This window comes from Diceros bicornis, chromosome 25 (assembly GCF_020826845.1).
Source record: "Diceros bicornis minor isolate mBicDic1 chromosome 25, mDicBic1.mat.cur, whole genome shotgun sequence".
Classification (NCBI taxonomy): domain Eukaryota; kingdom Metazoa; phylum Chordata; class Mammalia; order Perissodactyla; family Rhinocerotidae; genus Diceros; species Diceros bicornis.
The window spans coordinates 10273130-10298259 of record NC_080764.1 but is presented as its reverse complement, the minus strand read 5'-3'; the positions used below and the strand labels follow the sequence as shown (position 1 = coordinate 10298259).

Genomic DNA, 25130 nt, shown 5'->3' with positions numbered 1-25130 from the left:
TGTCTGGCTACCCAAATCCCTATAATATTTGGAAATGGAAGAAAGTAAGATATTTCATGTCATAAATCTGGGTTTCCTCCTCTGAGAGGCCTTCACCTACCACACTAACTACTTAAGTCTCCCCATCATACTCTTCAGCACCCAGTTTATTTCCTTTATGGCACTTGTCATGATCTGTACTTATGTATTTGTTATTTGCTTTTTGGCTTTCTCCACCACCCGACTGGAAGTTTCTTGAGAACAGGAGTGTTCTTATTTACTAGCGTAATCCTATTGCCTAACAGGCACCTAGCACATAGTAGGTACTCAAAAAACAGGTGTTGAGTGAATGACCAAATGGTTGAATGACTCTGCTTTGGGATAAACCTGAATTGATTCTACAGCTTTGGATTATAAACATGACATTTAAAAAATATAATCCAGCTCTTGTAATTGTCAAGTAAAATTCTGGAGTTTTGAGCAAATGTTTTCAAATCAATCAACAAATATTTCTTGAGTACCTATGATTTATACAGCTTTTGGAGGATATAAGAAATGTAAAACATGATCCCTACATTCAAATAACATTGTTTAGTTCAGGAGCTTTCTCCCTTAAATAATTCCAAAATAAACAAATGATGAGGTAGAAAAGGTCTCTTAGTTTTCTTTTTAGATTTGCCCACTTCCACAATGCTTTGGCAAAGGCTATTTCCTCCCCCAACTTTACCTGAATCATAACAGGAAATCATTTAAGTTATCAAGGGACATTAAACTACTGCTCCACAATCTGTTATTTGAATCCTCTGAGGCCAGATGAGTTATGGAATTTAAACTCAATTCTTTTTTTGCCTTCCGAAGCGTAACGCTGTGCCTACACCATATTACGTGGGCCACTCTGAACAATCAAACACATTAACAGGACTGCAACGCAAACTTGTAAATATTTGGAATAGCTAAAGACACGTGGCTCATTTCAGTTCGGGTCTTGCTGCCAAGCAAGTTAGGGGGAAAAATTGGTTTTCAACACTTTCTGGATGCCAGAATGGAGAATAAGGGACTGAGGAGCTGAACGGACTTTATCCAAAGACTCAGGACAATAATGACAACAATAAGACAAGCATCTGAGAGGCTGAGTGGCCAGAGGCATCTCTGGAAAGATGCATTTAGGATAGTGCTATGAGGAGACACAGTTCTCCTGTTTGTACATGTGCTGCCTAAAGACACGAGTTAACTCCGGAGGAAACAAGCTCTGGCCAAGACTGTGACAGGAGAACGATTCCAGAGAAACCACGGCATGAAGAGGCGTTACTGTTCTGACGGAAAGAACACCACAAGAGGCAGAGAAGCCAACTTTTTTGAGCCCCTTCTGTGCATTCATTAATTCATTCAACTACTAATTTTACAGAGTTTACCTTGTGACAGGCTCCATTCTAGGAAATGGCCAACTGGCCCACAAGACACAGTCCTTGCCCTCCAGAGAAAATGGCTCCTCTTCACTGAACACTCACAATGTGCTCACACCTAGGCACTCACGTACCTCATCTCATTACCTGAATTAGGATTCCAAAGGGGTGGATTTGAGGGCCCGCTTTGCCATTTCCTCATTAAGGGTTAACAACTTCTCTGGGCCTCAGTAACCCCATCCGCAGCATAAGAAATTGTCACCCACAGGGAGGACTGTGGAGAGGAAGAAATGAGATGCGTGGGAAAGAATTTTGAACATAGGGGTGGAGGCCTAGAGAGAATCAGCTTCCGGTAGACTGGGTCTTTCCCCGGCATCCGTTTCTTCATTCATTCAACAACCGTTTCAGAACGACCACTGCGCACCAGGCAGGCCCTGTGGCGGCACTGGGTGGCACTGACGAATCAGACCGGAGACTGCCCTCAGAGAGCGCAGTTTACTCGGAGGTTGAGGCTGGGCCTCAGAGAAGTTTCTAGAAGGAGGGAGTGACGTGATGGCGTCACACAGCAGGGACCTTCCCTCACGCAGCTTGTGCGGCCTCGTCTCCCTCCCGCCCACACCGAAAGAGCAGACAGCGCAGGGAGCCGCACGGGATGGGGGGCGGGATAGCGGCCCCTCCAGGCCCCCTTCATCCGCGTCGCCACTCCAAACCAGCCTCTACTACCTGAGGGGCAGGTCCAACCGCTGGCGTCGGGGACTTTTCCCGCGCAAATTCAAGGCCCCTTGTCCCCAGGCCAATCTGCCTCCTCCAACCAGTCCACAGCGCCCAGGCCGTCCCCACTTCCGGCCCCTCACTTCCGGCCTCCCCTAGGTCTGGTGCCCGCTGTTCCCAGGGCTTCAAGCAAGAGGAACGCGGGTGGTTAAAACTCCGCGGCTTGGGGTTATCAAGTGGAGTGAAGGCACATGTCTTCATTTCACAATCCCTTGGGCTGTGGCGCTGCCTTAATCCTTTCAAAGAATAAATTTTGCAATTCGTGTTACTAGCGTAATTTTGACTGACTAGAAACGCCCCCCGCTGCTGATTTCCACCTCAAGGGACAAAGAGTGTAAAAGTAGTCTCTAGAGATGAAAAGAGCAGTGTGTGTGATGGGCAGTGACCAAGTGCCTCCAATGAGGGCCTTGGGTACCACTGACAGGTAGTTGTTGAAATAGTCAACAGATCTTCAGTGAGCACCCACTATGTGCCTGGCACCGCACCGCACCAAGCAGTAAGAACCCAGAGATAAAATAGAGTCCGATGCTGGATGAGTACAAGGCTAGTGGAGGTGACAGGCACCGTCACAGAAGATTGTGACAAGATATGTATAGCGTAATGAGAGAGGAGAGAGCATCTGATTCTGCCAAGAAGTATTTAAGGGCAGGTTTCACAGAAGAGTTTACATCTGAATTGAATCTTAAAGGATGACAGGGAGTTCACTGGATAGACAAAGTAGAGGAGGACATCAGAGGCAAAGGGCACATCACGTGTAAAGGCTTGAAAGCTGAGAGCCTGTTATCTTGGTAAAGCAGCAAGTACTGTAGTTACTACGGCTGTCACAAAGACTATTAGCAGAACAGCAGAGGGAGATGGAAGTGGCAGAGGAAAGTCAGATGGTGAAGAACCTTGTCCATCCTACCAGTTGATTTTATCCAGTAGGCATTGAGAATGTAATCAAACCCATGTTTTAAAACACATTGATAGCTGAGTGGAATATTGACTAGAATGGAGGGAAAAGACTTAGAGAATAGGAAGATGCTTAGGAGACGACAGTAACATTTCTTTTTAGTTCCTACTACTTTGATCATAATTATAACAATAGCCCACATTATTGATACTGACACGTAGATAGGTAAGTATAATATAAAATGATAGGAGATATGAAAGAAGTTGGTGTGTTATAACCAACTTAGCTGGCTAAAATATAGAGTAGTGAGGGCAGTAGCCAGAGGGAAATTGAGAAGGTGGCCTGGAAATGGATTGTTCAGGGCCTTGAATGCCATGGTAAGGTACTGGACTTCATAAAGTAGTAAGGGATAAACAACAAGTATTTTATACGTTGAGTTAGAGTTTATGAAGATTTTTTACATGCATGTCTTATGTAAATTTCAAAGGAACTCTGAAAAGTAGGTATTATTATTCCATTTTACAGATGAGGAAACTGAGTTTGGGGAACATGCATTCCTCCTACATTATTAAGCACCTGCTATGTGCCAGGCATTATGCTGAGCCATAGGAATACAAGGAAGATATAGTCTAATAGAAGAGACAGGAATAAATTAGTAAATATAATGTTACCATGATAAAGGAAAGCATAGAGTGTAATGGGAGTAAAAAGGGGATTCGTCTAAACTACATAGTTGGGGAAGGCTTCCTGGAGGGGGTGAACCTGAGCTGAGTTTTCAGGAACAAATAGGTTACATGAATTGCCCAGAAATATTAAACCAGCAAATGATTTAGCTGAAACTTGAACCCAAATCTCCCGCATACAATTCTATGACCTTTCCCCTACCCTAAGGACCAATCTTTGGTGCTTGATGTTGAGCTCCATTGACATGCTCAGTCATAAGTCTACTTGTTGTATTTTGAGAAGGTCAGAGATCCCACTTTTTCTTTTTGAACCCATTCATTTTCTCCATTCAGAATGAATCTCTGGGTGCCTTTGAAAAATAGATTGGAAGCAGAACAGATGGAGTGGAAGAAGAACAGAATGTCATAATAGTTCTGGCAATAAGTGCTGAAGGCCGTCATTAAAGCAGAAGCAAAGAGCATGGCACAATACTCCACTCTGCTCACTCTCCTTCTCTTACACATAGACTTTTACATATAATGTTAAAGCATAGAAGTTACTGGACTTGGCTCCAAATATATGTGAGAGTGAGGGAGAAGGAAGAGTCTGTAGTGACTCTCAAGTTTCTTTTTTTGGGTCAGCATGTAAATGGCTGTTACTAGTACACCAAGATGAGGAACACAGTCTAAGGAGCAGGTTTGGCAGGAAAGATGATGAATTCTGTTTTGGACATTTTGAATGTGGGGAGCTTGTGGGGCGACCAGGTGAACATGCCCAGGAGACAGTTGAGTAGGAAGAACTGGAATAAAAAAGAGGGTTCTGGGCTAGGTTCACAGACTTGAGAGTAGTCAGCATATAGGTAACTGAAGAAGCAGATGGAAATAGGAGAAGAGAGCAAGCTCCAAGACTACAGTCTCAATAAGGATGGAGAGGCCAGTAGCAGTGAGGGAGTTGATTGGGCTAGGTAAAGAGTGAAATGTTACCAACCTAGTAGAATTAACTCTGTTAAAGTGGCTTATGTAAGAGGTCCTTCTTATCTGCCTTCCTCCATTTGGGGGCACCATAATTTAGTTGCAGTACTGTAGCATTCACCAAATACAGACATCGTGTTACAATAATAACTTGACGTGGTTTTTTTCCCTGAACTCAGAGTTTTATAAAAGTGAACCTAGTTTTCTTCACGTGGTTTCCAGGACATCACTGCTCCTTCTCATCTCTTTGGCTGGTTTCTTCTCATTTCTCTGACCTCTCAACTTTGGAGGGATCTATTCTCTATCTATATTCAGTCCTTAGCTGGTTTTATCCGGTTTCATAGCTTTAAACCACCTTCTCTCTCTCAACAACTCACATGGTTTTATTTTCAGCCCTAACCTCTTTTGACCTCCAGACTCACAGGTCTAACTACCTTGACATCCCCACTGGTATGTCTCATAAACATCTCAAATTTAATATGTCCAAAACCAAACTCCTGATCTTCCAAACCTGCTCCCTCAGTCTCTCCTGTCTCGGTAAATGGGACATCCTTGCTTCTAGTTTCTCAGGCCACGAACCTTGGTGTCATCATTGAATCCTCTCTTTGTCTCTCACACTGCACATCATATCCATCAGCTCACCTTCAAATACACGGTGGTTGCCTAGTCTGGGTAGTTTGTGGTTGGTAGGTAACATATGGTTTATGGATGCCACATTTCAATACATGAAATAATAATATCTATGTTTCCAGACTTTATGGTCACCCTGTATATTCAGAATTCAACCACTTCCCATCACCCATCCTAAGTCACCATCATCTCTTGCTAGGACTATTGCAGCAGCCTCCTAACTGATCTCTCTGCTTTTTCTCTCGCTCCCTTACAATCTAATTGCAACACAACAATCAGAGGGATCCTTTTAAAACTTAAAATCCAAGTCAGATTATCACTCTCCAATTCAAAATCCTCCATCGGCTCCCGTCTCACTCAGAGTAAAATCAGAAGACTGCCATAGCCAGCAAGGCCCTATGTATTCTGGCCTCTGCTTCCTCTCTGACCTCCATCCCAACACCCGTCCCAAGGTCCCTTGACCTCACTCACTGTGTTAAGCTTGCTCCCACCTTAGGCTTTGCACCTGCTAGTCCCTATACCTGTAAAAGCTATTTCTCCAGAGAATTATCAGTCTGGCTCCCTCACTTTATTCTGGACTTTGCTCAAATGTCCTTTGATCTTCCAATAAAATCGCAACCCCACCCCACCCCACGCCCCGCTCAGCCACACTCCCTATGACTCTTGCCCCATTTTATGATCCTCCGTGGTAGTACAACCATCTGACATATTAATTGTTTCTTCCTCTACCAGAATGTAAGATCCAGGGGGCAGAGACTATGTTTTGTTCACTGATACGTTCCCAGCACCCAGAAAAAGCCTAACACAGAATAGGTGTTTAAACATTATTTATTGAATGAAGGGAAAGAGAACGTCTGAAGCCACACTATTGGATGAGAAGTACATATTTTACTGTAAAGTTAAATTAAACATAATTATATACAAGAAGTTCTAATGTTAACAATGACCTCTCTAAAGGAATTGCTGAAAATTTTTAAACAAATATGGTTTTAAAAGAAAATTTTTCCATTGTGGATAAGTCCAGATTTCACATATCCTGAATCCTCCCAATTCTGCTGATATTTTTCCAAGTGTCCCATGATGGTGAGGACTGAAAGGCTGGCATGCTCACATTAGAGTCTTTATTCTTGGGTTCTGCCTGTGCACTCATTCAATTACAAAGCTGGTACGAAATAAACCACCAAAATGGCCTTGCTTCCCTCCCAATATGCTCTATAACATGTCTGCTGATCGTCACTTACTACCAAAATAACTTCTCTTTGAGATTTTCCTGTTCTGCACTCTGTCTCGTACTTGTAAGAGGGTGGGGTTGTATTCTGCACCCTGGGGGGTAGTGTCTTGTGGAAAAGTAGCTTCCTCAGTAGGGTGCAAGCTGAAAACACCAGATACTTCCTATATAGCACCATTCAACTTTCCCCCTTCCTTCCCACTCTCCAGCCACTGAAGTTTAGGGACTCACTGTTTAACTACTTCAAGACCACCAATGTGGGATAAGGGCTGTGGCCAGAAGATTTCAGTGTTTGAACACCAGGCTGTGGAGCTGTTGAGTGTAGTAATGGGATCCAAGAAGGTCCTTAGACCATGAAGACAAGAACGCTGAGGCCAACATTGAGATGTTATTATTTTCAAATCAGCAACAAGTTGTTATCTTGAATATTCCATCTATATAACATATAGAAAGAATGGAGACCCTGTTTAGATGCAACTGGGATTTAAGAAAATTTGACCAACTTACATTAATAAAAGGAAAGTCCATTATTAAGGACGTAGAGTAACAAATGACTTCCTTTAACTCATTCAACAAATGTTTACCGAGCACCTACTATGACCAAGGTACTCTGCTGATTCCACACCAAATTCTTCTTTTCTAGTTCAATAAAAATACCGAGCAGTTATAACCAAAGAAAAAGTCAAAAAAAAAAAAAAAGAGGTAAATCTTGAACAAGGTTGAAGGGCAAAGAGAAAAGGATACCATTTCACAATGTAGAATAAGTTTAAATTTCAGAACCCCAAATTGAGTCCTATATGATATCCCCCTTCTTAGCCTTTAAGAAATTAATGCTAGGAACATCCTGTGAGCCAACATTTGTCTCTTTATCTTGTGTCCAGTCCCCAAACTCTGAATGGGGCCTCTCAGCAAGTAGTAATGTTTCTAGTTTTGTGCAAAAGATGCAACGTTGGCAATTCGTTTTCTAGCAAGAGCAAAGAGAGAGGAAGAGGCCTTCACAAGTTGTACTTGGTATGGGAGGATGGAACGTAAAGAAATGGTGAGTTATGAATTTGAAGGTGAAAACTAAGGAAGTTAAAGGTGACAAAAATTTTAGATCAATGAAAAATCTTAAAATCCCAGAAATCCTTTAGTCCAATCAACTCAAGAGAAAGTGAAATCCCTAAAATCTAACCAGTCTCAGCTCCTGCCTGACTATGGCAAAACTGGCGTTAGAACTCATCCTGGCTCAGCGCTTTTCCTCCTTTTTTCATTAAGGGTAATATTATGGGCTAAGAATAATATTATGGGCTGAGTGCACTTAGAAAGCATTTTCTCTAGGATTTTAATGTTGGCAGTGACCCAGGGTGGTATTAAATAAGATCCCCTAAGAAGTCTTAACGTTTCTCTGGATACACGGATATATTAAGAGAAAATAAGAGTTCTCCTTAAGACCAGCAGCAGCTTGCTGATGGACCATTTCCAGGATTAGAAATTTTCTTATGTGAACATAATCGCTCAGGGGGGAAATCGTTAAAACTGAAACCAAGCATAAAGAAGCAAAAGTGTTTCACTGAACCTCCTGCATTTTAGTTTAACTCTGGCAGCAAGAAAACAAAACCGCATAATCTAAGGCTCACACCCAACTCTCCGAAGCCCTGTATCTGCTAGTTCCTGTGTGGTTTGCCTACAGACTGCAGGGCTGACTGGGGGTAGATTGGAGGAGGGAGTCAGAAGTAGGGAGGAGGAGGCACTATTAATGGATCTGTGTGTGTGTACCCTCTTTGAGTGTGGTACTTGGAAGACAGCGCAAGGTGGATCTGTACTCTAAAATGCAGTAATTTTGATGTTTGAATTCATCTTCCTTCTTGCAAGAGAGGATTCTAATAACTCGGGGTCAAAGCCAAGACATAGACTCAACCTCTTCTCTTCTAAAAGGTATGTCATTATACAACGGCGGTCCACATACTCTAGAGATCTTGAACAGTTTTATAATTTGCAGAATGTCCTCTATGAGTCAAATCTAATTAAAATGGATCCCATGGGCTTTCTAAACATTGCTTTTAATATTTTGTTCCATCAGCTAAGGTCTCTAAATTTTTTGCTATAACAGTGTTGGTGGTGATAGTATTCGACTGCTGGCAAATGAACTAGGAGAAGACTTATTCCTTACCCAGCCCATTACACAACAAACTCCGCTAACTAGCTTCTGACCCATCTCAGGGAAATACTTTAGACCCTGGGATTACAGAAGTGAAATTCCATCTCACCATAGTCAGCATTTAAGCCAAATTAGGAGATGGGAGTGAGGGCTGAGCAGCAATGAATGAACACTGTGAAGTCTGGATTTCTCTCGTTGCTTTCATTTCTACTTCTGTTAGTATTTATGTTACCCTTACAAAGAACACGTTTGGGTTCCTTTACAAGAAGAAAACTTTGTGTTGAAATAGATTTTGAGAGGGTATTGTCTCTTTATTAATAGTTAACGCTACATCCTAAGACTTTGTCTCTTTATCAATAGTTAATGCTACATCCTAAGACTGTCTCCAGTTCAGGCTCTGAGTCTGAGGACAATTCCCTCATGCTCTTTGCTCTATCTGTTCCTGAACATGAGGATTGAATACACCCACCAAAGATTTCAGTAACTTAAAAATAGCATATTTACATACAGGGGATTAGGCCTTGTTAATAAAGTATATGGCACTTAATTTGCACATTACTGAACACATACATCCCCTGATAAATTAAGAGGAGAGAAAATGTTTAGGATCTAAAAATCCAGTGGAAAAGATTGCATGTATTCATGTTATGTCATCTGAGGATGGGAAAAGTCAAGTTGAAGAATCTTTAGTTCTATACAACTACATTTATCATAAACTGTTTAGTTCTTTAGTGGGCTCCTCTTTTTTTTCCTTTCTTATTTTTGGTTTCAGAAAGAACATTTAGTCTGAGTACACTCTGCTTTAAAACCCAGTATTGTTTATAAACCTTCACATTTATAAAATAATTTTAAAGTGATCCTCTTTACAAAAGGATCCACTATTAAATAAGGAACACTATGTAAATAGAGGACCATCTAAGTGCATTTAAATTTCAACTTATTAAAATTCTGATTCGCATCCTTTTCAAGAACTTTTTTTGTTTTTTTGGTAAAGAGAGACAGCCCTATAGCCTTGAACAAAACTACCTTTTTAGATTGAACATTGAGTGTCTCACCTGTAGTAAACTGTAATCTTATTTTCCCTAAATTGTAATCGATTTTATCTTTTTAAATGACTTCACTGAAGCAGAGGGAAAGGAGGTGATCAATTTGTTCAATGTGAAGAAATATCTCTATTGCTAATGTAATATCCTTTTGAATATCTTCTGCATCTTAGGCCCTGATGAATATCCCTTTTATTTTTTTTATTTCAATTGTAAGTCTAAGTCTATCTCATAGGGATAATGTGAGAATAAATAAGTTAACATACATATGAAATGCCTTAGGAAAAAGGCACTATGAAAATGTAAGATGATATCATTATAAATTATTTCTTTGAATTTTGATCATTTTCTTCCCACCTCTTATACCAAATATATCTCACTTACTTCCTGAAGCCATCTCTTTTAGAACCATTACCTTCTGGAAGAGCTGATAATGACCCTAGTGCCCACAAATTTATCAATTCCCAGAGAATAACACCTGCTGGTGTTGACTTGTAGGGTTCATGTGTAAACTTGAGCAGAACTTGCCTCTTTTCTTGGATCAAGAAAAGTCGACAATTGTAAAAAATGTTTCGTTAAGTGTGATACCTCAGGATTTCTTAAACAAGTAACAGTTGCTGCTGGATTGGTCCTAGGGGCAGATTCTTCATTTTCGTGCCTTCATAAAACAAACTCAAGACTTGATCAAGCATCTTCATGGCCTAAGTTATTTGAATCAAAGGATCCAGTTGATTGGTTCCCATTTTGTCCATCTCAAGTATTTGCCCAGCATGTCTTGATCCGTAAAGCAATGACACAGCCTCATGTGTCTCTTTTGTTTTTTTTTTTTTTTGGCACTTTACGATTCTCCGGAAAGCATAGGCTCATTTAACAGATAAACATTTACAAGCATTTACTGTGTGTCAGGCCCTGTGTTAGATGCTAAGTTCTCTTCAACAATGTTAATATTAGGTTTCAGTAAGCTTGAGCCAATAGGAATTCAGTAAATAATTTTTTAAAACAGTTTTCTTTTTAAATATGCACTCACAGGCCATCATTTTAGAGAATTAAAAGAAACTAAGCACATGAAGATAAAAGTCTTCCGTGCTCTCCAAAGAAGATGTAAGACATATATCTTATGAAGGAAGTGAAGAAAATGTCCAAATATAAAGAAAAGTTGAAATGTTGGTACAATGAATACCTCAATACTCAATAATTGCTAACTTTTCACCATATTTGTTCCATCTATCTGTATATCTTTCTGAACTACTTGTAAGTTACAGACAAAATGACACTTCACCCCTAAATAATTCAGTACACATCTAAGAATAAGGACATTCTCCTATATAACCACAATACCATCATTATACCTAAGAAGATGAACAGTAATTCCTTAATATCACCTAACATCTAGGCCATATCCAACCTTCACCATTTGTCCCTCAAATGTCTTCCATACTTTAAAAAAAAAAAAAACAACAACTAGGATCTAAGTTTTAAAAAAAGAAAAGCATATTTGCATATTTTTGCATTTGAGTTTTATGTCTTTTTATTCAACATTGGATTTTTTTTAAAGGTTAGGCCAATTATCTTGTAGAATGTCCCACAGTCTGAATTTGTTGCTGCCTCATGGTGTCATTTAATTGTTCCTGTACCCCCTATATTTCCTGTAGACTCCAGGTTAGGACTAAAGCATTGATTCAATTTCGATTGAACATTTTTTACGAGGTGCTCCATATTGCATTGCCTCAGGAGGAAGATAATGCCAAATTGTCTCTATTTGTGATGCTCAGTTTGATCATGGCTCAAGGGATGATCTCACTCCAGGGATCTCTCTGCTGTAAAGGTACTTTTTTCCCCTTTGCAATTAATAAGTAATTGGAGGGGGTGACACTTTGACACTGTAGTTATATCCTATTTCCCAACAATTTCACCCAACGGCTTTAGGTGATAATCCTTGCCTAAATCGACTACTCCGTTGGGGGACATATACATTTTAGTACACTTTGAAGAAGGATTAGATATACAAATTCATCATGATCACCAGCAACAGCAGATATTTATTGAGTGTATAAGTTCAGGTAATAATAACAACAACAACAACAACAACAATAGTAATAATAATAAGTAACATTTACTGAGTGCTTGCTGTGGAGCCAGACAGTCTGGGTTTGAGGCCAATCCTCCAGTTACCAACTGGGCCAAAGGGGGCAAGTTACTTAGTCTTTCTGTGCTTTAGTTTCTTAAGCTATAAAATGAGAATAATAATGGTACCTATCTCATTGGATTGTTTTGAGAATTACATGATTGATACATGTCAAGTTCCTAAAACAGTGTCTGTTACTATTAGTGCCAAGCACTGGTCTAACACTTTACAAGTATTAACTCATCGGCGTCTCATAATGGCACAGTGAAATAAGTGCTAACATTATCCTTCTTTCAAAAGTAAGGAAACTGGGGCCAGTCCGGTGGAGTAGCGGTTAAGTTCGTGTGCTCTGCTTTAGCGGCCCGTGGTTCACGGGTTCAGATCCCGGGCATGGACGGATGCACCGTTTGTCAAGCCATGCTGTGGTGGCGTCCCATATAAAGTAGAGGAAGATGGGCACGGATGTTAGCCCAGGGCCAGTCTTCCTCAGCATTGGCAACAGATGTTAGCTCAGGGCTGATCTTCCTCACACACGCACACAAAAGTAAGGAAACTGAGGCGCAGAGACTTGCACAAGATCACTTAATTAGCATGCAGTAGAGCCCGGATTTGAACCTAGGCAGTCTGGTTCCAGAGCATTCTCTCTGAAGACTGGCACTGTCATGAGTAGTAACACAAATGGAACTGAATGGAAATCAGTAACAGGACCCCCTCCCCCCCACCAGTCAGGTTTTAACTTATTGAAAATCTGGGAGCGTTGCTACCAAAATATATTTTAGGTTCCGTTTATCTGAATAATAGCATTTTATTAAGCATAAATGAGTATACTTATTACATTTATATAGCTTAAGGCTCTGTATAAGAAACTTTAAGCATAAAAGATAATACTAGGAGTTGAAAAAAGTAGAACTATGAAGGAATAAGAAAGAAAAAACCTGAAAGGAATAATACAAAAGGGGAGTTATGAGACATCGGAGCCTTGGGGCAGAAGATGATATTTTGATATAGTCAAGGGGGAAAATTCCCTCTCATTTTTCACATTTCTGTGCTGTATAAGATTTTACCACTAAAACACTAGAGTATAGCCATTGTCAGATTTATAAAAGACCACATGGGATTTCTTTACAGAACGATGGATGGGGCTTATTAGTAGGTAACTTCCCTGGTTGGATTATCTCATACCCTCAGATATTCTTTAAGTCAGTCTATGGCTCCTGAAACACACAACTGCATACAGAAAAGGCCTTACAAACCAGGTATTGATCCCTACTCCTCATTAGCATTAAAATAGGGTTCTAGTGCTTTCTTATTCGCTCCTTCAATTGCCACTACAGAAAGCTCTCAAGTATAATTTTCTAAAGAGAACTAAAAATAAATGAGAGAAAAAAATCCAACATTAATAATATTTTCTGCATTTCTATCACAGTCATTGCTAAATTGGTTCTGCCTTTTTATGTTTTTTAATGAAAAGCAGCTTAATTGATCAATTGGTCATGAATAGTACTTTTTCATTTGTTTTTCTCCACGCCTCTCAGCCTTCCAGAACCACAGGCTTCATGCAGCAGCCTACAAATGGCTTATGATTTGTGTGTTTTGTCTAGTGCTCTATGGGAAAATACTGGAAACAAACTGCTGAGAACTCAGTAGGAACTCAGTAAATAATAAGTAGATAGTTCTCTTGTTAAATATGATTTCAAAGAAAAATCTTTTAAAATAACTAGGAAATAATACTAGGGAAGTACACAAGTAGCAAGAAAACCTGGTTGATTTGTAATTTGAATTTTCTAGTTATCATTTTATCGGTCATAGATTTTTAGCACTTTATGGAGCAAAATGTGAGGTTGGATTAGCTTCCCCCCAAAACAGATTTATATTCTAAAAATATGGATTATTGAATCAGTGAGGCTAGTGGGAAGATCTCAGCCATACATTAAATCTAAGAAAGCTGTCATATTTTAATATATTACATCAACCCTTTAAGTTGATATGTTGATATCCACAGCACATAGAATCTTACCAGTGGTGAGTTGCAGGGTGGGGAGGGGTGTCAGAGACACATTTAGAAAGCTATAGAAATTCTCCCCAGAAAAAACAATGTGCCTAGCGCTCATCCATGCACACCTTTACCCAGAATTTTCAGTGGTCCGTGGATCCCCTGGAGTCCGTCCATCTACCCTCGATAGGAAAAATTTCCTTTATCTGGAGTTATTTTACCCTGAGCCTTATAAAGCTTTAAAAAGAGTTTCACACATTATCTCATTTGATCTGCCTGCAATCTTTGAGGTAGACAGACCACATAGTTTACCTTTCATGTTGCAGAGTGGGAAAAGCAAAGCTCATGAGTTTGGTGACTTGCTCAAGGTGATTTTGCTAACGTCTGCCAAGACTTGATACCAAGGCTGTTAAGTTGTAACCCAGAGCTCCTTCTGCTACACTGGTCTGGGCACAGCATTCTGGAGATGCGGGAACCCTCGATGGGGCTTCTGGAAATCTGAATCCTGGCTCTACTGGAAACTACCTGCGTGACTTTGAACAAGACATTGTAACATCTCTGGGCCTCAGTTTCCTTCTCGGTCAAGTGAGAGGTTAGACCACGTGTTCTCTGAAGCCCCTTCCATTCTCTGTTGCAAAATACCTAATCCCACTGGGTTTGAGAACAGAGGGATAGATGGCAAGACCTTTCAACACTTCCGTGTAGGTCATAAGAGCTGGCGCCCAATTCATGATGGGTTCCTTTGCAATGTCCAAATCCTGTTAGAAATGATAAACATCAGCAGTGCTTTTGCAGGCTGCCTGTGTGCCCTTCTGCTGGTTGCCTCATTTCCCTGCAGGGCTGACTGTCTCACAGCGATTTTGTTCTGACTCTGTGCTCTGCATCAGATAGACATACCACGATATTTTGTTATCCCTCTCAGGTAGTTCAGAGTGTATTATGGAAATAAATAATGCTGATGGACTTATTTTGGGCTGATTAGACTTTATCCTTCTAAAAAGGTTATTCCTCTTGAAGCACCCAACCTTCCACCTGGTTTGTCATTATTAAGAGTTATTTCCTTTAATGTCCCTGAAACGCGCTTGGAAATTGGAGGATCGTGGGAGGGCCTGCAGCACTGATTGCAGAAGCCTGAGACAAGAAAGGATGTAACCAAGCCCTGTACTTTTGAAAGTATTTGGAGAATCCTTGGGTCAGTATAATTAGGACAAACTTGCATGTTAGCGTTTGTTTCAGATTTATAAAAAGTGTCCACAGCATATGTTGCCAAGTACACAAAATCCATGGTATAGTCCCAGTTTAATTCTGAGTCTCTCTGGGAAGCTAAAACAAGCAGAAAATTCTCATGCTCCATGTGTCAGTAAAGTAGGGTTTTACAACATCACTTGTCAATCAGTGGAACCTCAGGACCAAAAGTCCACTACCCATAGCAGGAACCAACCTGCTCTCTGCCTCTGGACTAATCTGAGCCGAGTACTATTAGCATGGACAGGCCGGCTACCTCAACAACCAGGGAGGGGGCAATCTCTATTTGTGGTTAACAGCCTATGATAGGAAATTGGGGGCCCTGTTTCTCAGCCTTTTTTCTCTTTGAATTTTCTAAATGAACGTCAGGCTGGTAAGTGGAGTTATATCAAATTCTTACAAAGAAGTGTATCATTTGCTCCGTACCATGGCAGGTCGTTGGGCTGTGGGAGGTAACACTGTCCAGTGATGAGAGTGAAGGAGCGTGAACTCAGCTCCTGTGTTCTATGTTCTGTTCTCAGCCTTGTGGATAACTCAGTGTGCCCCATCCACTCCTCTGTCCTTGAGGGAAGTGATACCGTTCTTTAACGTGCTACAGAAGAGACTCAGGACGAGACATGCATTGTTACCCTGAAAGCACTTTTATATCTTTGATATAATATAAATATGCAATATCTCATATGTAAAATGCATAACAAGGTGCTTTCTCATTTAAGCAAATGCATTTTGTGGAATTCCTATCTCCTAGACCAATATTGTTAAACAGACTACTAATCCATTTTATAAACCAGATACTGTGTGATGGTGTGACTTGACACTTGGTACTCTGTAAATATCCAAATACACAAAGAAGGAGAAAGCGTGAAGTCAAAGAATCCCCTAGCTGGAGAGTAATTCTCAAGACCTGGGACAAGGAAGATGGAGCTCTTAGATAGTAAACTTCATTTTTCTCCAGCATGGATACACAACTTTTATTTTAAAATGCAAGAAGGAGGGAAAAGTAAGATTTACTACGCAGCCAACTTTGTCAGCTCATATTATTTCATAAAAGTGAAGGGTCAATTAGGTGTTATTATTGTCAAGAGAGCAAGCTGTAATACTTTGCCATGTAGACGCTACAAAAAAATTACCCGTCTGAGGCCGGCCCCGTAGCTTAGTGGTTAGGTGCGCGTGCTCCGCTACCAGCAGCCCTGGTTCGGATCCCGGGCGTGCACTGACACACCACTTCTCTGGCCATGCTGAGGCCGCGTCCCACATACAGCAACTAGAAGGATGTGCAACTATGACATACAACTATCTACTGGGGCTTTGGGGAAAAAAAAAGGAGGAGGATTGGCAATAGATGTTAGCTCAGAGCCGGTCTTCCTCAGCAAAAAGAGGAGGATTAGCATGGATGTTAGCTCAGGGCTGATCTTCCTCATAAAAAAAAAAAAAATTACCTATCTGGTTACTTTAATTTATCTTTTGGCTGCAGTCAGCAGACAATCCCTCAGTCCCTAATTCACGGTACCCAGATGTACTGAGAACATTTAGGATAATAAAAACAAAAACACAATAGGGTCCTTTTCTGTAAGGAACTAACAAGCTATTAGGGGAACTAAGACAAACGAAAGATGCTAATGCAGTGCAAAACTCATGACGAGGAGATAAGGGAGCAAGTGGCTCAGGGAGGGGCTTTGTGGAGAGGGCTTCCTGAAGGAGGGACGCCTGCAGGCAGGGGGGGATGGCGTGGCAAGGAGGCATAAATGCATCCACGAATTTGCACACTTCAAGGAAATCATAGGAAGAACAGGGTCTTTTTCACTGAAGACCTTTGCAAATGACAGAGATGAGAAGGCTGTCATGAACTGTTTTCCTTGGAGATTCAGAAGTCAAACTTCTGCCACCGGAAATTGTACCTTAAGCTCTTTTTCCCAGATAGCCTGCTCTTCTCTCAGTTCCAATTATGTCCCTCTCTAAGTCTTTTTCAAGCATAAATATCCTTGGGTCTTTTAGCTACTCTCCTATGATGTGGTTTTGCATGAACATTTTAAGTGTTCACCTCTGATGGACTCAGTTTAAGGCCCCTCCTAAATCATGGTGCCCAGAATGGGACAGAGCTCTCCAAAACTGGGCTGCCAAATGCAGAACACCATGGAGTAGTTGCTTCCCTTGATCTATACCTTATACTTCTATTAATATGACCCAAGATTATATTAGCCTTTCTGGCATTCATGTCACACTGCTGACTCATATTGAAATTGTGGTCAGCTAAAACCCATGAGTTCCCATGCGCTACTATTAAGCCAGATCTTCCTTATTCTGTACTTATGCTATTGATTAAAAAAAAAAAGCCTAGACACAGAGGTTTAGATGTAGAGAAATTTATCCCTATTATACTAGATCATATTGATAACAATCTATCAAAATATTTCAGAGCTAGCATATTAATTTTCCCTCCCAGCAGGTGAGTACTTATTTGCCGATGAGGGCATAGCTGCGGCCCTGGAAGAGGCCTCCACAGGGTAAGGACTTTATTATAATAATCTCCTTCCTATCAATAAATTGTCAGCAACCCTGGACAAATCTATATCTGCAGACAAACTAGCAAGCCTCAACCTTCCAAATCATAAAATAGAAACAAATGTGAACGGCCATTCCCTTCCCAAGGATACCCAACGAGGCAGAGGTCTGCAGAACTCTAAGTAAAAGTTACTCAGAGGCAGTATTATATGAAAGAAGGAAGATTTTATTTCAGGCTCTCAGCAGCTTTCAGAAGATTTGATTATCCTTATCACTATATATTACAGTAAATAACATTCATTTTTGCAACTGTTTAAAGCTACATTATCTGATTTGGGGTTGTAGTAACATCATGTGAAGTCAGTGTAATTTCAGTGCATGATTATTTGTAATTTGAGTAAACACCCTGAGGCATCTCTGTTTCACTGCAAGGCCCCCGGGTACAGTGATTCTCCTCTCTCGCTCCCCTCCCCCAGCCCCATCCTCCCCCCACCCTCTTCCGTTAGTAAAACGAGGACTACAAAGATCTTGAAGTTCAGGTTTCTGTCAGACTTTTGGAAACCTCTGAAAGTCTTGCCAAACCAGTTTAGCAGTTCATAGGTTTTCATTCCTGGCCAAGGCAGAGAACTCACAGGTAACGTATATAATATTTGTAATTTTAAGTTAGCAGAAATGTCACATTTTGAAACACATCGCTGTGAGCAGTTTCGTTCATTATAGAAAGGTGCAAGGAACGTCCACATTTTTGTAATCTGTCATTCTAATGCAAATTTTAATGTTGCTCTCACAACCTTGTAAATATTGATTCAAAGAGCCCTCCCCCACCCTTTATCAATGATTTTGATATAGGGCCGTGCTACTCAAGGTGAGGTGCCAAGTAGCCTTGACACCACTTTGGAGCTTGTTAGAAACGAGGATCTCAGACTCTGCCTCAAACCTACTGAACCGGAATCTGAACTTTAAAAGACTCCCCTGGTAATTCTTATGTACAATAAAATCTGAGAAGAACTGACTAAGAGTGAAGAGATTTCGCCCCACTTTACCCATCATCTACTTTGTGTCATAATACAAAACCTGCAAAATTTCATTTGGTGTTTATTAAGAGTTTAGAGTTAGTTAAAATTTTACCAGATTTAAACATTCTGTGTATATCCAGCTATTTCTCGAAGTATATATAACTGGCTTTAAAATACCCCTGCCTTTCTGGGTCCTTGTAGAGCAAGGGTTCTCAACAGGGAGTGATTTTTGACACCCCTCCCCTCCAGGGACATTTGGCAATGCCTGAAGACATTTGGGGTTGTCACAATTTGAGACGGGTGGGTGCTACTGGCATCTGGTGGGTGGAGCCGGCAAAGCTGCTAAGGATCCTACAATGCACAGGACAGCCCCTAAGCAAGATTTAACCAGCCCAAAATGTCAGTAAAGTGATGAGGTTGAGAAACCCTGTTATAGAGGTATGTGGTCTGTAGAGAAAGACTCAGATGTGCAGCCATACATAACAAGATGCCGTAGGAAAGTGGAGCCATGCGGCATGTCACGAAATTTCCAGGAAAGGAATAAAGACACTGTTAGCAGCCTGACTGATGATGGTGGGGGCATGTGAGGCAGGACGTGGAGAATCCAGCCACAGGCGAGAAGAGGAATCTAGGACAGATAGTCGCCAGTGCTGTGTGCGCAAAGACAGTCAGCTCCAGGTAACGAGGCTGGATTCAGAGACTGGACCCCAGATATGAGTGGGGGAGGTGTGGGCTGAGAAGACACAAAGCTTCAGTCCTAGAGTGGATACCAGATACAACCTCAAAATTGTGTTAGACCTGGAAAACAAGACAGGATTTCAGGTGTTAGCACAGGAGTACACGGCGGATTTAGGTCAATCCAGTAAAACGTGGACTTAGGAGCAAGGCAGAATCCCACGTGCTAGAACTGGGACACCTCGGAGCCAGGCCAGCAGCAGGGGGTGATCTGATGCAGCGTTAGCTGGGCTTTCAGCTGGAATGATCTTCTGACATCCCTCCCAACCGAGAAAAGGCTTAGTTAGTGCTGAGTCTACAGTATGGCTGACTTGCAGGAAGGGGCCAAGTGCTCCCAGCTATGGAGAAAGATGGGCAAGAAGCAAGTGGGGTCCTGACCCTGGCTGCTGAAAAACCGTGGGCTAACTGGAACAGAACTCAAGAGCTCCTCTGGGTCATTTCCCTACTGCATGGCCCCTAAATCATTTCAGAAAGAGTATCTACTCTTCAACTGTAAAATTTCCAAAGAAAGACTTCTTAAAGACCTGTGTTGATGCCTTCTAATCCATCTAAGTCAAACCTTCTTCCCCGTTTGTAACTCTAAATCCCCTTACTGGGCTGTAAATCGACTTAATTTCATCCTACTCTGCACACAATGTGCCTCCTAACATTCTGTAATGGCAAATAACACAGCCTACCCCCACAACTGCCAAGCCCAGCCTTCTCTTCTCTAGGCCAAAGAATCTCAGTTTCGTTAGCGTGTCACCCTGAGTTTCTGCCCAACCTCTTAATTCCTTTGTTACGCTCTGGACTCTCTCCAAGTCTTGCCTGCTTGTGATCGTCACCACCAAAATGTGTTTGTTAAATATACACTGTGTGTAGACTGCCCTTTTGACCATGGAAAGCAAAGAAGGGAGAAAATAAAAGAATATGCGTGGTTTTGTTGGGTTTTATTAGTCTCTCTCTTCTCATTCCAAGGAGTCATCAGTCTTTGCCGAGTTCATAGTCTAGTTGGAGCAATAGTCCTCAGGCTAAACTCCATTGTAACATTTTGGTTGTCCTGCAAATGCTTTCCCTGTGACCCTGGCCTAAGGACAATAGAGCACATTATCATATAAAACAGCTCTGATGTGAATTTAGCTGTAAATAAAACTGGGATAAATGCATTTGGTCAGTTCCAGAGAAGGCATCATACTGCCAGGGATTTTGTTTCAAATGAGCTGCAAAACAGAAGTTCTTTTCCCCGGAAAGGGATTTAGTTGACTGAATTCACTCACTTTGCTGCAGCTGGATTAATTTCATTTCACATCATGTCTCTAAGCAGAAAAGTAAATTGATTTGCAGCCGGCTTAATGGATATGTTGATGCCTCCAACATCAGGCAGATTTATTCCAACTAGATTACAACCATCCTGGTGTCCTGATTGTTTTAGCTTCTAGAAAGTCATTGCAAACGTGCACCACTTCAGTATGTGGGTTGAAAAACAGTTTATCGAAGTTACAATAGAAGGAAAGTTTGCAGCACTAGAAATAACACAGATGTATAAAATGAGATGAGCATTCCTCCCTTTCTTCAAGCTTAAACTACTCTTTTGCTCCTCAATGTTATAAAAAATATTCATTTTATTCTATAGCCGTGTTCTAAAAGCCACCATTTTAGATTTTTGAATTGTGTTTCACACGGCACTGCTCAAGATATATACCCAAACCCCATGAGTGGTTGAACAGGTATTGACTATGAGCTTGCTGTGTGCTCAGCACTGTGCTGCGTACCATTGCCCACCCAGGACTGGACCGCTACCCTCTCCTCACTCCATCCTCTACTTTCTGCCGCACACTCATCCCTTCTGCATCAGTCTCCATTTCCAAAGCCACCATCTCATCATTCCCCCGAATTGCTGCCTTTATCCCGGTTTGCGCTTCTAACACAGTAAGGCTGCTAGTGGAAATTTTTCTGATTTCTATAGCTAGTAGTTTCTGTAATTAGTAGTTACTTTCAAAGGAAATAGCTTGTGGAGATGAGCCTCTGGTGTCACAGGGCTGTTATATGGATCAAATGTAATAATGTGTATAAAAAAGCCATTCGTAAACTGTAACATGCTCTCCAAAAGTAAATTATTACTGTATTATGTGATTTTAGGGTTTAAAAAGCAGCTGGATGATATATAAAACTTCAATTAGATTTGGTAGCACAGTTGGAAAAGAAAATCAGAGAATTTGGGGCATTGACCCTCCATCAATAAGCTAGAAGCATTTTCACAGCCAGCGCACACCCATTTCATTGAGAACATACGCTCGGTTCCAAAGACCGTGTCTGCTCACCATTCTGGAAAGAGGCCTTCACTCTTGCTTGAGCTCCCACATCCCCCACATAGTCACTTTTCAAAATCCCAGCTAACCTTCAAGGGCTAGCCCCAAACCTACTCCTTCTCCCCGGGTCTTCCTCAGACAGAATTAATCTCTTTCTCCCCAGCACTCATGTCAGCCTTCTGTTGGAATTATTTATATGGGTATCAATCTCCTTGAATCGACTATGACCTGCTGGAGGGTGGGGGCCATCTTAGCATCTGCCAAGCCCTCGCCTTCCCTTACCAGTAACAGCTCAAAGTAGAGTAGCCAGAGGATAAAGGAGAGAATTCCACGGGCCAAAAATATCCTACCGAAAGGCTTTATCTCCATAGGCTGGTCTCAGATATGGAAACGTCCTAACTTGAGCAACTTTTGGACCCCTCTGAAATGGAACAGGGCGTATTAAATAGACTCATAAAAACCCTGTGAGTGGTGGGTACATGGAGGTTTTTTATTATTCTTCTCTGTACTTTTCTGAACATTTCAAATGTTTTATATTTAAAAATGAACATAAAGGGACCACACTCTATTTAAAGGTTAGTGAGTTGACTAACTTTCCTTGTAACTTGATTTTCCGCCTAAAAGTTTTCCTGTAGTTTAAATTATACAAGTCATTTGTCATGTCCCAGCTTAGCTGGTACTTTTATCTACTGACAATGGTACCCCTTGAAATCGAGTTCTTAGACTGTGTTTCACACAATGCCACGTTGCGTTGCATCCTTATTGAAAGGCAGTCCTTATGCAGAGTGTGGGGCTCTTGGAGGATGAAAAGTACCACTTTTCAGCACATTCAAAAAAAACCCCTTGAGCTGTTTTACTATTTTAATACTTTACCTTTGGCAGAGCAGAAAGAACAGTGAATTGAGGGATTTATGGTTATCAGAGATTAAAGTATGTTGTTACTATAATAGCACATTGGCCCAGAGCCCTCACCCAGTGCCAGACGCTCCAGTATCGCCTCTGCTCCTTCCTCAGCGACCCAGGCCCCCTCTCCCACCCTGTGCAATGCAGTCCTGGCACAGACCCCTAACCCACAACTCCAGCCAGTCTCCTTAACAACACACTGTCTTCCCTTCACCTGCCAGACGCTTCTTGTTCTCAGCCACTGCACCCTGAAATAGGGAGTATTCAGTGAGTTAAAAAGGGAAATATAGAATTACCTTGCTCTATCAGTATTTTAAGTATTCCTGTAGACATAAATGAGAGCTCTTGTACAAAACCACTTGAACTCTCTCTTAAGATACGCTAATTTTTTTCTCTCTTTGATTGAACTGTTGGCCTTCTGGATATATGACTAGTTATTACCTCAAGTATGTTTGGTACTATTCTTGCCCTAACCATTCTGGAATGTAATTAGCATGAAGACATTATTGTAGGAGCACGTCACCTTGGGCTGGGAACTCATTAGACAGTGCAAATCAAGCAGAATTGTTCACGCTCCATGTTCAAAAAAATCTCTAGGAAAAATCTATGACGTTAGGGGGAAAGTTACTTCGTGAGCCCTCTCTTGCTCATATATTTGATTTGTATAAGGATTCAAACATAGAGAGGATTGTGGTTCTTCTGTTTGAAAAATGAAAGCAACTCTGTTTTCTCAGAACTCTACTTATACAATGTAGCAGCTCTCAGAGTTCTGGGTCAACCAAAACCAAAATAATAAATTTTAGAGCTCTAGCTTTCCCCCCTAAGAAATGCATAGTATTTTAAGACATAATCCCATTTATCCTTGCAACAACAGATGCTGTAAAGAATGAATATTCTCTAGCAGGTAATTAACTAATACAGGAAAACTGAGGCCCCAGAAGGTGCAATAATTCATGGGTTATTCATGCTCCTCCTTGAACATTCCCCATCTCTTCCACCGTACAAGGAACTCTTTATTCTCTGAATTGAAAACCATTTCATGCCGCCTGCTCAGTTATTTCAGTACGCACTCCTATGTTTGGGACCAATCCCAACTGTTATGAAACCTTATGTGAACCTTCATTCCCGGGACCCCGAAGATTATCGTTTCTAGTTCATTGCAGGGCATTTTAGATGCCCCAGTGGGGTGCTCAATGATTGGAAACTTCGGGAGAAGGCTTGCCTGATTCTGCCATTCACCTCGTTTCTAAGTCTACAGTGTGTTTTAGTGCGCAGAGATGTGTCATATAAACAATAATTTCTCATTATTATAATAACATTTTTCCTTAATTGCAAAAATATCTCTGACCTGAATTTATTCTTGTCATGGCTGTGTGAGCAAGCAGAGTCCTGTTTGCCTCCACGACATATTAATAATATATTAATTAGCTTCCTAGGGCTGCCCAAATGAGGAAGAGAAAGGATTTATCTAAATCACGAAACATGAAATGAAGCTAACACTTTGTTAATTATATTTTAAGGGCAGTCTCAGTATTAGGTAGTGTTGTGAAATTTAGGCCTAATTTTTGAGAGATGATAACAGAAAACACTATTCAATTAACAAAACACTTGTCTAGCACCTACAGTGCACAAACTCTGAGAGGCAAAAGAGGCCAAGCCAAATAAAATTAGCCAATTTAGTTTTATAGTAAAAGTTAAAAGGCAATAAAGGGCAAGGTAACAGAAGTGTTTTGACTTAGTATCAATTAGCTTAAATATATTTGATTAAACCGTATGAAGTTAACAACGTCTGGCCATTTTTTCCCAAAAGAAGCAGCAATTTCATATGATTCAACCTAATATTAAGGTACTCTTGTCATCCTGTACCAGTACCTAAAACATTATACCATTCACCTTCTATTTTTTTAATTAAATGACTCATTTCACGTTGAAGCTATCTTATCAGAAAATCAATAGGAGGTAAATTCAGATCAGAGATTTGACTCTTGTTTTTCATATTCATTTATTTTTATAGACTCAAAAATCACATATATTTTGTAGTTTTAAAGTTTTTGATTCTATTCGATACTTCTGTTGATTTGACTGAGAATTGTGGACCCTGCTACCTGTTCTTCAAGTGTGATATCCCCCAACGCAATTCTTCATGTCATTTCCTCTACGATCTTTATGCAAAACTGTCACCTCTGTTTCTTTCTTTTATGCAGAGATGTTTGATTGCAGAACACTCCACCTTTTTGAAATATTTCTCTATAGGAGATTAAATCTTAACATCCAGTTCTGCTGGTCTGTCCCTGAACTAGAGGTTACCGGGCAGTCAGAACAGGTTACCATACTCATATTCCACTAGATCCATTCTTTAGGTTCCTTCAACATTTAACAAATATTTACCAAGCACCTATTTTGTGCAAGTAGTGGAGTTGGTCCTCTGCCAAATATGAAGTTGTATAAACAAACATGTATGCCTTAATAAAAATACAAATTTAGTGCTGACTATATACCAGGCATTGCTCTAAGCACTTGACATGTATTAATCTATTTAATCCTATCAAGGGGGTTGGTTCTATTCTGTTATCCATTTTAAAGATGAGGAAACTGAGGCCAGA

At 40.8% G+C, this 25130-nt stretch overlaps 2 protein-coding genes across 2 annotated transcripts in view; one reads left to right on the top strand and one right to left on the bottom strand.

Annotated features, from left to right (window-relative positions):
- The window catches only part of ENTHD1 (ENTH domain containing 1), a 187121-nt gene that overhangs the window by 126575 nt on the left and 35416 nt on the right, over positions 1-25130 (bottom strand). The window lies entirely within an intron of this gene.
- The window catches only part of GRAP2 (GRB2 related adaptor protein 2), a 62149-nt gene continuing 45192 nt past the window's right edge, over positions 8174-25130 (top strand). The window contains exon 1 of the mRNA XM_058568318.1: positions 8174-8454. The gene's annotated coding sequence lies outside the window, so the exon portion shown is untranslated. The remainder of the gene's footprint in view (positions 8455-25130) is intronic.